The 13,985-nt window shown below is 38.6% G+C and overlaps 1 long non-coding RNA gene across 3 annotated transcripts in view; it reads right to left on the bottom strand.

Annotated features, from left to right (window-relative positions):
- LOC129045977 (uncharacterized) overlaps positions 1-13,985 on the bottom strand; it is a 227,201-nt gene that overhangs the window by 194,295 nt on the left and 18,921 nt on the right. The window contains exon 4 of one of the 3 annotated variants that reach the window (XR_010409548.1): positions 4,961-5,645. The exons of the other annotated variants lie outside the window; for them this stretch is intronic. This is a non-coding gene — a long non-coding RNA (uncharacterized LOC129045977). Of the gene's footprint in view, positions 1-4,960; positions 5,646-13,985 lie in introns of those variants that run through there. 3 annotated transcript variants of the gene reach the window in all.

Here is a 13,985-nt window from a genome sequence, read left to right as displayed (position 1 = left end):
AAGTTTATATACCTGCATATCTTAATGAAAGATGCTCTTTGAAGGATGGTTCAGACACAGTGAACTTTCAAGCACTTAACCACTAGGCTAGTCAAATGGGATCTATTTTCAAAAACAGTAAATATATCTTGAAACTACTAAGGGAACCACCTTTTGCAGGTATGTGCCCAAGTATCCCTAAGGCAGCCGGGAAATGGCCCTGGACTAATGAAGGAGGAGGTTATAAACTGGTAGACAGCGATATGATCCATGAGTATATTTTCTTGGTATGAATTATGTTGTTGTTATTTAATTGAATTACTTACCAACATTTAAAAATCAGAGTTTCACATTTCTGGCTTATTTTGAAAAACTGGAGTATCTGGCAATAGTGAACCTACATTCCTACATAGCTTCAACAACTAAAGCTTCCCCCTTAAAGGTCCCATCACTCTCTGTTGTCTTCCACCCAGCCTGTTCCACTCTTTATACTACGTGCCTCACCCTTCTAGATATTTCAGTTTTGACCCCTGTCTTAGGGAATGAGGACAGCTGTTCTTCTCCATTAAAGAAAGCCCACACTTTTCCCACCACATGCAGAGAATCTAAGAAAAAAAAAAAACAACACACAGAAGGATGCGGAGCTGAAACATGGAGTCAAAGGGAGCCCTAATTACATCAATTGCTCCCTGGATGCTGCTCCACCTGAAACCCATACATCCTTAGCTTTCCCAGTTAAATGAGTCATTAAATTCCCTTTTTAAACTGAGGTACTTTGAGTTTTTGTCCCTTGCACCCATGAGACATAACCAATTCCATGACTAAGGTGGCCAACTCATCCTTGTTATATCGTGGAGAGTCCCACATCCCTGGAAATCTCTCACTCACAGGCAAAATGGGAATGTTGATCAGCCTACTACTCATGGCAGAGTTATGATTCCAAGTCAGTGCCTATCATCAAAGCCTATGTGTCCTACCTCTTCACAGCTCTCACTTTCATTTCCAAAATTCATTATTATATTATCAAAATATGGGCCAGTCTCTAATACAATCTTCCTATAAAATGAACCAAGGCCCTTTGGAGAAATGGCTGATTCTAGGGCTGAAGCAGAGAATATACAAGATAGTCTAGACCATCTTGTAGTACTAGAAAGTAAGGAAGTACTAAAAAAACATAATGATGGGGGCATATCAAAGACACACAGGAGCCAGGTGAAAGAGCTCCCAATGGCCAATGCTGGAGCAATTTGAGCAACTAATAAATAACAAAATATTGTATTATAACCCAAAGTATAAAATAAATATCCATGGATCAATACTGATGTAAACAAATGGTTGAAATAAATAAATAGGGAGAAGAAACAAATCTCCCTTACAAAAGAATTCCAAATAATTTATGTTGATACTCTCCCCTTCAAGAGGTAGAATTTAACTTCCCACCCTTCCTTCCCCCTTTACAGTAGGCTGGACATACTGACTGGCTTCCAAGAGAAGAGTATGGAAAAGGAGGAAGAAGTGACTTAACAGTGGAGAAACCTGACTACCTTGGCCAGGTGATGAAGATTAAGATCAACATGATAAGTCACCTTTATATGATGTAATGAGAATGGCACTACATGTTATGGTCTTCTTCCTAAAAACCCATGATCTCTGCCTAATCATGAGAAAAACACTGGAGTAATCCAAAGTTGAGAGACATTCTGAAAAAAAAAAAACAAAAACAAACAAACAAACAAAAAATAAAAAACCTGACTAGTATTTCTAAAACTATAAGGTCATTAAGTTAAGGAAAGTTTGAGAAACTGTCACAGACCAGGAGAGGCTAGGGAGGTATTATGATTAAATGTAATGTAATATCTTGGGTGGGATCCCAGAACAACAACAACAAGGGAATTAGAGGAAAAACTGGTAAAATCTGAATAAAGCATTATGTTTAGTTTTAACGTACCAATGTTTATTTTTAACCTGTGACAAATGTACATAGTGATATAGATTGTTAGCAATAGGGGAAATGGGGTGAGGAGTATATGGGAGTTCTTTGCACTCTCTTGCAACTTTTCTGGAAATCGAAAACTATTATAAAATTTTTAAATTATTAAAAAAATAATAGATCAGTTCATATTCTAAAGAAAAGCCCCACTACAAAGAATGATGTGGCTTTATCCATTTCAAAAACTTAACATAAAAAGTACACTTTAGAAAAGATGGATTTTATGTAATTTCTTTATTTTCTATATAATGTAACAAGCAGCTCAGTGTCATCGTCTGGACTTTTCCCATTATAATTAATTGCAAATTAGTTGTACCATAAGATTTGATTGACCTACTTAGAATTTTGGTTCTTCCAATCATTAATTAAACTTACATGTCTTGGCAAAACAAATTAATACTATCCAAACAAATTAATAACCTAGGCTCCTAACTCCTGTGATTTTGGCAGGTTATATTTTACTTTCTAAAGACTGTACATAAGGGAATCCTTAGGTAGGGATCTGCTGTCCTATCAATACACATACGGAGTTATTCTTAATGAGTGTTAGAAGAATGCCCTGAAGGAAGAGCAGACCTCATCATGCCTTCTTATCAGAGCAATGAGAAGCTGGCCCAGTGCCCTAGTAAAAGACTTAGATGAAAACATCAAACACAAATCCTCATGATGAGGAAGCGACTCATTTACTCAACAACACTCTTCTTAACGCCTGAGTTAAGAATACATAAACGACAGACACTGAAGTTTTCCATTCTTCAAGAGCAAAATAGCAACACGTTAAACAGAAGGTGTAGAGATGCTAGAGATGAGTTCTTTAAATATGCAATTGGGTCTTTAGGACATCAGAGCAGTATGTAGTAGGAATAAATATGCATTTTATGAATAAACACTGATCACGTGCTTCCCATTGACTGCTTCTTCTAGGCTCTGCAGAGGACATAGAAATGATTAGGACACAGTCCATTCCCTCAAGGCACCTGCTGTCTGGTAAGTTGGATAAGGGAAGTATACCTTTAGTTACAAGCATAAAGCAGAAGTTAATATGTGCCCCCAAGAAAAGTACAAAGTGTTCCTGGAGGTCAAAGAGGAAGACATTAAATCTGATTATGGACAGGTAATCAGATAGCATTTTGAGATAGGTTTAACATCGTGGTACAAACTAGACAGCTTTGGATGGGAGTATTATTTTTGAGAGCCTCAGCAAAATCATTCAAGTTTTTCTGTTTACCTAGGGTATATGTAAATAAATCTTGGGAAATGTGACTTTTTTAAATTTAAATTTCAATTAATTAACATATAATGTATTATTGGTTTCAGAGGTAGTCAGTGATTCATCAGTCTTACATAATACACAGTGCTCTTTACATCATGTGCCCTCCTTAATGTCCATCACCCAGTTACCCCATCTGCCAACCCCTCCCCCCCCAGCAACCCTCAGTTTGTTTCCTATGATTGACTAAGAGTCTCTTATGGCTTGTCTCCTTCTCTGACTTCGTCTTGTTTTATTTTTTCCTCTCTTCCCCTATGATCCTCTGTTTTGTTTCTTAAATTCCACATGAGTGAGATCATATGATAATTGTCTTTCTCTGATTGACTTAATTCACTTAGGGAAATGTGACTTTTAAAAGGAACTGAGATAGATGCTAAGTCTAGGGAAAAGAGTGAGATGAGGAGCATTATGTCTATGTGCTCTTAACACATCTCCCCTCTAGGGCTGAAGCACAGAAAGAAAATAGTAACTGTACTGTGGAGAGATCAGACAACACTTTAATCAAGTGATCAGTGTTAACATGATGCCATACCCCCTGAGAAGGATACCACATTTCTATGTAGTTTTCTAGCCAGACATCTAGTCATGAGGAAATCTGAGTCTAATCATGAGGAAACATCACACAAACCCAAATTGAGGAATATAATATAAAATAACTAGCCCACGTTCTTCATATACGTCAGTCATAAATGACAAAGGTGGGGAGTTCTTCCTGATTGAAGGAAACTGAAAAGACAAGACTAAATGCAATACATGATCTTGGATTGGATCCTGAACTGGAGGGGAGAAATGCTAGAAAAAACAATCTTGAGGCAACTGACAAAATTGAAATATAAACTGTACATTTTAACTCTACATGTTAAATTTCCTGAATTTAATAACTCTACTGTAATTACATATGAGAATATCCCTGTTTTTAGGAAAAATGCACTAAAGAATTAGGGAGTAAACAGGCATGATGCATGCCATCTACTCTTAAATAATTCAGAAAATATATATGTACATATGTATATGGAAAGAGAGAAAGCAAGTGATAAATGTAGCAAAGTGTTAAAAATCAATGACTACAAGTAAAGGGTATATAGGGTAAGGGGGAATTCTTGGAATAATTCTTGCACCTTCTCTGCAGTTTTAAACTATTTCAATTTAGTCATCCTTTTTTTTAAAATTTTATTATGTTATGTTAGTCACCATACAATACATCATTAGTTTTTGATGTAGTGATCCACGATTCATTGTTTTCGTATAACACTCATTGCTCCATGCAGTACGTGCCCTCCTTAATACCCTGTCTTTTGATTGGAGTGTTTAGTCCATTTACATTCAAAGTAATTATTGATAGGTATATACTTACTGCCATTTTGTTACTTGCTTTACAGTTGTTTTTGTAATTCTTCTCTGGTCCTTTCTTCTTTTGCTCTCTTCTCTGTGGTTTGATGACTTTCTTTGGTGATAATGCTTGGATTCCTTCTCTTTATTTTTTGCATATCTATTACCAGTTTTTGATTTGCGGTTACCATTAGGTTTATATACAACATCTTATGCATATAGCAGTTTATATTAAGTTGATGGTACTTAAGTTTGAACCCATTCTAAAAGCACTAAATTTTTACTCCCCTCCCCACAATGTTTTAGGTATATGGTGAATCTTTTGACTGTTTTTTAATAAATATATTTGATTTTACTGCTTTTGTGCTTTCACCTCCATACTGGTTTTATGTGATTAATCTACTACTTTTATTATGTTTATATGTACCTGTGAAATTTTTCCCTTTCCCACTTTTCTTAGTCCTGCTTATGGTCTTTCCTTTCCACTCAAAAAATCCCCTTTAACATTTCTTGTAAGATTGGTTCAGTGGTGATGAATTCCTTTAACTTTTGTTTTCTTGCCATTTGCAACAGCATGGATAGATGAAGAGGATATAATGCTAAGTGAAATAAATCAGTCAGAACAAGACAAATACCATGTGATTTCACACATATGTGGAATTTAAGAATCAAAACAAATGAACAAAGAAAAAAAAGAGGAAAACAAAACAAACACTTTTTTTTTTTTTTAAAGATTTTATTTATTTATTTGGCAGAGAGAGAGACACCGAGAGAGGGAACACAAGCAAGGGGAGTGGGAGAGGGAGAAGCAGGCTTCCCGCTGAGCAGGGAGCCCGATGCGGGACTCGATCCCAGGACCCTGGGATCATGACCTGAGCCGAAGGCAGACGCTTAACGACTGAGCCACCCAGGCACCCCCAAAACAAACTCTTAAACATAGAGAACCAACTGGTGGTTGCCAGAGGGGAGGTGGTGGGGTGATGGGTGAAATAGGTGAAGGGGATTAAGAGTACACTTACCATCATGATCATTGAGTAATATATACAATTGCTGAATCACTATATTGTACACCTAAAACTAATGTAACACTGTATTAATCATACTGGAATTAAAATAAATAAATATTTGTCATTAGCAAAAAATAATAATTTCAAAATAAAAAGTTTTAAAGACTATAAAATATTAAAATCAAAAGTATTTTCATGCATAAAGTTTCATAACTTATTTCTATTAAGGTATACATATTTTTACATAGGTGTAAATTACTATGTTATATAGCACTTAAAACTTTAAGATCCTCTTTTTCACTTAATACTGTCTTATTTAAACATTTCCATGTATCAACTTGATCACATAGCTATCATTTTTAGTAACTATATAGTTTTTTATTATGTAATCATTCTTCTATTAGACACTCTGTTGTTTCCAGTTTTCACAATTATGATGTCACTCCTGTGACAATATCTATAGAAATTATTTCCTTTGGGAAAATTTTCTAGGGGTTTTAGAATAATTCTATAGAACAAGATTTAAAAAGAAAACTATACTGTTCCTGTAAAAAGATTTTATTTATTTATTTGAGAGAGAGAGAGTACAGGCAGAGAGGGAAGGAGAAGCAGACTCTCTGCTGAACAGGGAGCCCAACACAGGGCTTGATCCCAGGACCCTGGGATCATGACCCGAGCTGAAGGCAGACACCCAACTGACTGAGCCACCCAGGCGCCTCAAAACTAAAATGTTTTAGATGTCAAACTTATATGGATTGATATATACTCATGCCAGAGGACATTTCCATACTTCCTAACATGGAGTCAGTTTTGAAAATTGCTCATTAGCACATGGTACCATTGACAGATAACAGCTCTCCCCTCCCCCCCCCACACCATTCACCAAGCCTGTAGAGCAAAGCAAATGGAGAATAAGCTTTTCTGGTTAACACAAAGCACTGACGACCAAACTTGTTTATGTTCAAATGCATTGGTTTTGGTAAATATGTCTTATTCTTACAGAACTCCCAAGATATTAATATAGGAACTGCTTAGTTAAAAAACAATAACAAAAAAGATATATACTTTGACTATAAATGTGTTGAGAGAGCTTGAGCACCAAAAGAAGACTAAATGTGTATGTAATGATAATTATGTCAGGCTAAAGACCAACTTGAATGAATGACTGTAAACAAGGAACACCAATTAGCAATTTCAGCAACTAGGAACTGGTTTGTAAAGTATAAGAGAAACATGGGACTTCGTGGAAACCTATCAAGGAGTATACAACACAAACAAAGATGTATCTAAGCTGAGAACTATAAAATGTGTGGATATATACAGAATGTAAGCACTTGAATTCTTACTAATACAAATGAACAAGAGTAAAGTTTTCAAAGAGATTGCTAGCACCATGGAAAGTTTAGGGTAATGGAAACGATGCATATCTCAGTTTGAAATCAGTTACATGGGTACATGCATTTGTTGAAACTCAAAACTGTTCACTTAAGAACTGTATGTTTCATTCCACATAAGATATGTCCCAAAAAATGCAGTAGAAAGCACACAAAATTAGGTGCCAGCAGACCTGCTCGGCCACAAACTAATTCTGTGAGTTTAAACATCATATAACTTCAGGTTCCTCATCTGAAAAGCAAGGAGACTGTGTTAAATGATCTCTTTAACACAGTTCCTAAGTTCCCTACCAGAGAGTCTAACTGACAGTTTTTTTAAAGTAGCAATGAATTTATGGAAATTAATAACCTTAGGACATTAACAATTTTAACCTAAGAAGTTTCAATTATATTAAGTAATACATGAATATATTATCATTATAAATAGAAATTCAAATGATATAGATAAAGCAAATGTTCCCTCCAGCCCCCTTCTCATAATCCTAGAGGGGACCATCCTGCCAGGGTGTAGTGTATTCTTATAGGCTTTGTTTTGTTGTTATGGCTAAAGAGGCAGTATGGTTCTGTGGCTAAGTATGAACACTGTGGAGTAATGCTGCCCAGGTCTACTGCCCAGTAGCACCATTAGCCAGTGTAGAACCTTGCTGAAGTCACCCAAACTCCCCATGCTTCAGTTTCCCTATCCAAAAATAGCAACAAAGGGGAGCCTGGCTGGCTCAGTTGGTTAAGCAACTGCCTTCGGCTCAGGTCATGATGCCAGGGCCCTGGGATCGAGCCCCGCATTGGGCTCCCTGCTCAGCGGGAAGCCTGCTTCTCCCTCTCCTGCTCCCCCCGCTTGTGTTCCCTCTCTCTCTCTCTCTGTCAATTAAATAAATAAATAAAATCTTAAAAAAAAGAAAAAAAAAGAAAAACAGCAACCATTCACGAGGTTGTTGTGAGAACTAGATATGACACACATAAAACAGAACAGAGCCTGGAACCCAGGAGTATCAGTTATTACTGATAAACTGTTCACTATTTCATAATAAAATATCTACACTTGCTTCCTTCAATACAGTTGAAGAGTAAGTAACTTAAACACCCTAACTCAAAAGAAGTCACTCAAAGTGGCACATTAAGTACAAAGGCACTAAAAAAAATCATTGCTCTTGAGCCAAAAAGGTTTCTTCAGTATCATTCAAATGGTACACCTTGCAGATGGAAGACAGGCCTATCAAAATTCTGTTGCTAATGTTTCAGATTTTTACTTAATATGGGAAATATTAAATGGGTGGGGGAGAAAGGAAAACTAAAATTCAAGAGAGCCACATCCAGCCTTGTTTCCCTAGGTCTATCCCATCTGAGTGAAAATCACCAAGCAGTCATGATACCTAAGGACCCAAGGACAGCAGGAAGCATAATCTGTCCTAACACATAGCCTAATAAATGACTAGCTTTGTATCTAGGCTTATGGGCAGGGGTACAGTGTGCTTGCTCTATTACTCATTCTGCATTTACTCTGTAAAAGATTTCCATTTCCTAATGAAGAAAAAAGCCTGCTAGTTGTTTATTATTTCGGTGACACAAAAAGACATAGAAACTAAACTTTCAACTGACACAAGGGAGAATAAAGTACCACATTTTCTTCCAATCAATTTTTAACCTTTATACACAGTGATAACAACTGTGCCAAAGGTTCTTGATCCTGTCTACATGAAAGGGCTATAACTGACACCCAGTCCACAAGTCAACAGCCTTAACTAATGAAAAGATAAGGACACTGACTGCAGATTTGTGCGGCTCCTGGCTCCTTCTGCTGGGGTGGACCCTGCACTAGCAGGTGATCCGTTTATTCTCATGACAATCCACCCTGCACAGAGTGCACCCATGTAGTGCCCTGCTGGAGATGAGAGACATCACGAGGGTGGGGATAAAGGCCTGGACTTGCCCTTTAACCCAACCCAAGCATGTTTCTCTGCCCTTCCTGGCTGAATACCGTATCAACATGTTTCCAAGAACAACAGATGAACTTAGGTGGCAGAGTAAACTACGGCCCTTATGGTGTGATTTAAAGATCCCTCTGCCCCCAAATTACCCTTCTCCTTAAAAGTGGCTGATAGCCTATATTTGAAATGTATTCCTTTAGCTTAATAAGGATTGTCTTAGGGGTGCCTGGGTGGCTCAGTCAGTTAAGTGTCTGACTCTTGATTTTGGCTCAGGTCATGATCTCTGGGTTGTGGGATCGAGCCCCGTGTCAGGCTCCATGCTGAGCATGGGGCCTGCTTGGGATTCTCTCTCCTTCTCCCTCTGACCCTCCCCCACCCTGCTCGTGCTCGCTAGCGCTCTCTCTCAAAAAAAAAAAAAAGCATTGCCTTAAAATGTAAATGTCCTTGGGATACTTTGTTAATGTAGTAAGTCATCCAATCAATCATTCTCACTATGCCATGAATTCATTTCATCCATTCCTTTCTTTCTACCAGCTGGCTAAGATCACCAAATCTAGGGGATGAGAGTTATTGGGTTATGTTGTATTGTTGTTAGTCTATTTTTATCTTTTGACCCAGAAGAACTTAAAAAGGAGGGAAAGAGAATTTTGGAGCATGGGGCACTACCAGGGAAGGGAATTGAGGAGGGGGAGTAGATAGAATGGGCAGCTTGAGAACAACAGGAGGGCCTTGATCCCCCAGGGCAAGGAGAAGGACCCAGGAAATGAGTGCAAACTCAAAAAACCCTATTATTTCCCAACTTTGGGACCAGCCTACTTCAGGGAATACTACTCCAGATCTGGGCAATCTGGCATAAACTCTGATTAACTTTCAAATTAATAGTACTGAGATTAATAGAGGAGCAATTTTTCAGTACATAAACTGAATTTAAAATAACCCAATAACCACATGAAAAAAGCATAAGGAAAAATTCTAAACCCACACACATGTACACATCCCATCATGTACATAACTATAATTTCGGTGAGGAACAGAATTCTAAAGTTGTAAATGATGCAGAGAAAATAACCCCATCCATATATTTCCCCCTCTTCACTAAGGCAAACTGAAGACTATAGTAGTCCTATATGATGACACTGGGTGTGTATGGGGGGAGGGGATTATCTTCCCACACTGGCCTGCTCTCCTGTGCTACATTTCATATAGCCATGACCACAGCCGTATATGGAGTGGAATAAGGACAGGACCTGCACAGCTCTTGGTCTCCCAAGGATGGAATTGCTGGCGTCCTCTCTTTAAATGTGGGCTGAGCAAATGTGTGAGCCAGCAGCTATGAGCTAGTTTCAAATAAATGACTGCTTCCTAGATCTGCCTGGCTTGTAAAAATTAGTGGGTGCCTATTTAAAACAAGCCATGCCTCAGAATTCTGATTCAAAATATCTGAAAAGGGCCCAGGAAATTTTCACTGGTACTTCAGATGATTTTTGAAATCAAGCAAGTTTTATTTTATTTTATTTTATTTTTTTAAAGATTTTATTTATTTATTTATTTGAGAGAGAATGAGAGAGAGCACGAGAGGGAAGAGGGCAGAGGGAGAAGCAGACCCCCCGCTGAGCAGGGAGCCCGATGCGGGACTCGATCCCGGGACTCCAGGATCATGACCTGAGCCAAAGGCAGTCGCTTAACCAACTGAGCCACCCAGGTGCCCTCAAGCAAGTTTTATAAGCACAAGTTTTGTAGTTTTGAAATCTGCAATTTCAGAAAGAAAACCATGAAGAGGGAGAGGCCAGTGGTGTTTCTCCCCTGAGCTTGGGAATATGCATTGGGAATATGACAAGGTAGATTATTACTTCAGGTCCAATCCACTGCCCATCTTGAAGAGAAAATTTCCATGATGTCCGCAGGAATCCAAGATAAAGAGGGATTTTAACTCTTATGTATAAAGGCCGATTAATACTCACAAACTCACTACATGTAGTGAAACATACAATGAAAATCTTAGTGTCACACAGCTATTCTTCCATGTCCTGGTGGTAAAGTCATAGCCCCACTAACAAAAAGTAAATAAATAAATAAATGCATGCATCTCAATACTATAATGGTACAGCCAGAGTTCTGAGATAATAGAATAAAGCTAGTTAATGCAGCTAGTTAAAATGTGGATACTACTGAGAGCTATTTTTAACATAATCCTCAAACAGAATACAACTTTTCACAAGAATTCCTATATCATAGAAGTACATTAGGAATCCCAACGAGCAGATTCATAAATATATGGTGAGGGCCTCGAAGGGAACATAGGAAGATAAAAACAGCAATAATGTAGATTGGTAGGATTATAAGTGAAGTTTTCTATATTATTTTCCCTTATTTTTATTTTAATATGGATGCAATAAATAAGGAATTAACTATTGTTAATGTATTACTTGCTATTTACCCATCACTATTTTGTCAAAAAGCAAATTAAAATATTCCTTAATGACAACTGAGTCAGCTTACTAAAATTGTTTCTATTAATGAAGATATTAAAGCCCATCAATATATTTCTTTGTAATAAACTTCATTTTTGACATGGAAATACTATAAGAGGCACTGAGAGTCTTCTTTTTTTTTTTTTTAAGAGAGAGAGCATGAGCAAGTGGGGGGAGGGTAGGAGCAGAGGGAGAGGGAGAGAGAGAATCTTAAGCAGGCTCCATGCTCAGCATGGAATCCACTGTGAGGCTCAGTCCCATGACCCTGAGATCACGACCTGAGCCAAAGTCAAGAGTCTGATGCTTAGGGGCTCCTGGGTGGCTCAGTCGGTTAAGTGTCCCACTCTTGGTTTCAACTCAGGTCATCATCTCAGGGTCGTGAGATCGAGCCCTGCGTCTGGCTCAGCACTCAGCACAGAGTCTGCTTGAGATTCTCTATCCCTCCCCCTCTGCCCCTCCCCCTGCCTGCGTGCACGCACAGGTGCACTCTCTCTCTCTCTCTCTCTCCAATAAATAAATAAATAAAATCTTAAAAAAGAGAGAGTTGGACACTTAACCGACTGAGCCACCCAGGCACCCCAAGGCATTGAGAGTCTTATCCCAACTTCTGAAAAACTATTTTATACAGTATGAAAACAGAATTAAATGTTTACTAAAATAGCACCAACCATTCTGAAAACATAAAATATGCAACAGAAGTCTCTAAGGCAGAGGGAAGGGAGAGGCTAAAGTCAAGGGAGTAAGGACACAAGAGAGAAGAGTGGGCAACACCTGCTGCATGAGAATTCACTGCATACAGGTGACCTGTGATTTTGCTGCTGTCTTCACTGCCTGAGGATGAGGCACCTGGGCCTCCAGAAAGTACACCGTGGTTAGTCCTACATACCTCCTCCCCAAAACAACAGGGCTCACCAGCAGAAGTGTACAGCTGGAACCATCCCATATGGGCCTCATGATCCTTTTATGTTTTGATCTAGATGGAGGAGGAGAGAGTGCCTGAAGGTGGGACAGGAAGAATCATCACAAAGAGGATCCCAGGCTCCAGAAAGGAGAGTCTGGGGGCCTGACAATGCGTGAAAACAACTGATATCAGAGTGAAGGGCTAGAGACCAGCCCTGTGATGGTGGGGAGAATCATGGCCAAGACAGGGGAATAGCAGAGAAAGAAAAAGACAGAGACCCCAAAGAGAAACTGTGAGAACTTGTAGCCTTGCTGCTCTGTAGCTGAGTGCAGACAGACAGATGCTGCTGCCTGAGGGTCCTTGATGACACTATTCTCAGGCAGGCTTGGCTGAGCTCATGCTTTCCTGTCTGGCATACCTCATGAGGATTTTCTTGTTTGACCACAGCTGACTAAAGGATCTTTGCTTCCAGATCATTTGTTAAGGGAGGTGTAACTGTGCAAAAGAAAGACAGGTGCTGAGTCCAGGCCAATGGGAAAAACAGAACTTACACATTTCTCCCACAGTTTAAAAATACGATGTTTGAAATCTGTACTGAAATCAAAGATGGCTTTTTTTTACTTGACTTTCCTACATGATGACTTTTCTGCTTAATATTTTCACTAAAAAGATATAAGTTGGAATCAGCAAGAAATTTCTCTTCTTATATTTTGGTTTGAAGTTTGATGTTCTCCTTATTTTGAGGATAATAATTGGGTTTTACCATTACATCTAATAAAAATAGGAAAAGTAAAAAATCTATTTTAAAAAGGCCTTGAGCGGGCGCCTGGGTGGCTCAGTTGGTTAAGCGACTGCCTTCGGTTCAGGTCATGATCCTGGAGTCCCTGGATCGAGTCCCGCATCGGGCTCCCTGCTCAGCGGGGAGTCTGCTTCTCCCTCTGACCCTCCCCACCCCTCAAGTGCTCTCTCTCTCTCATTCTCTCTCTCTCAAATAAATAAATAAAATCTTAAAAAAATAATAAAAAATAAATAAAAATAAAAAGGCCTTGAGCAATATGTGACAATGCACAAGAATTAGTCTTCCTCTAAAAGTCTGGTTCTCCTGCCCCTATGTTTCGGAGAGAGAAAGAGAGAGGTCTGGCTCAGAAGAACTGTTTTGTCAAGTAAAAAATGGCTCAAAAAGTGTTTACAATTCTCATTTGATTATTTTCTGTAGAAAAACAGCAAAAATCGTTATGGGGACTTTAAATAAAACTTCCAGTATATGCAAAGGAAATGGTACAAGCTACACACTAAGCTGTGTGTAGTTTTGAATTAAGTCAAGTAAAGTAAGAAAGCATCCAAGATAAGGCTAAAATACACCCTTCCCACTGGGGATCTGCTATCCCTGATTAAAAAACTGTAACAAAGCCAATCCTGGCAAAAGCGATGTGCTAGCAAAAGGAACCTTCTCCATTTCCTCTTACAAATACCCACAGCAGGACTTTCCTAGTCGCTAAGTAGTTACCTCTCACTCTCTGTCTCTCTCTCTCTCCCTTTGTCTGTCTCTCACTGTGTCTCCGTGTGTCTCTCTGTTTCTGTCTCTAGATTTCTCTGTGTGTGTCTCTCTTTCTCTAACCCCCACCTCCTTCAAAAGACTGTGTGGAAGATAGTCACAATGTCCACATAAACCCTGTATATTCCAGAATTCCTCAAAGTAGTATTTAACGTATCCTAGAA

Source organism: Mirounga angustirostris, unplaced genomic scaffold, assembly GCF_029215605.1.
Source record: "Mirounga angustirostris isolate CCGP_5_RB_7025 unplaced genomic scaffold, mMirAng1.0.hap1 SCAF_2, whole genome shotgun sequence".
Taxonomy (NCBI): Eukaryota; Metazoa; Chordata; class Mammalia; order Carnivora; family Phocidae; genus Mirounga; species Mirounga angustirostris.
The sequence above is the reverse complement of the archived record's forward strand: the minus strand, read 5'-3'. Positions and strand labels throughout refer to the sequence as shown.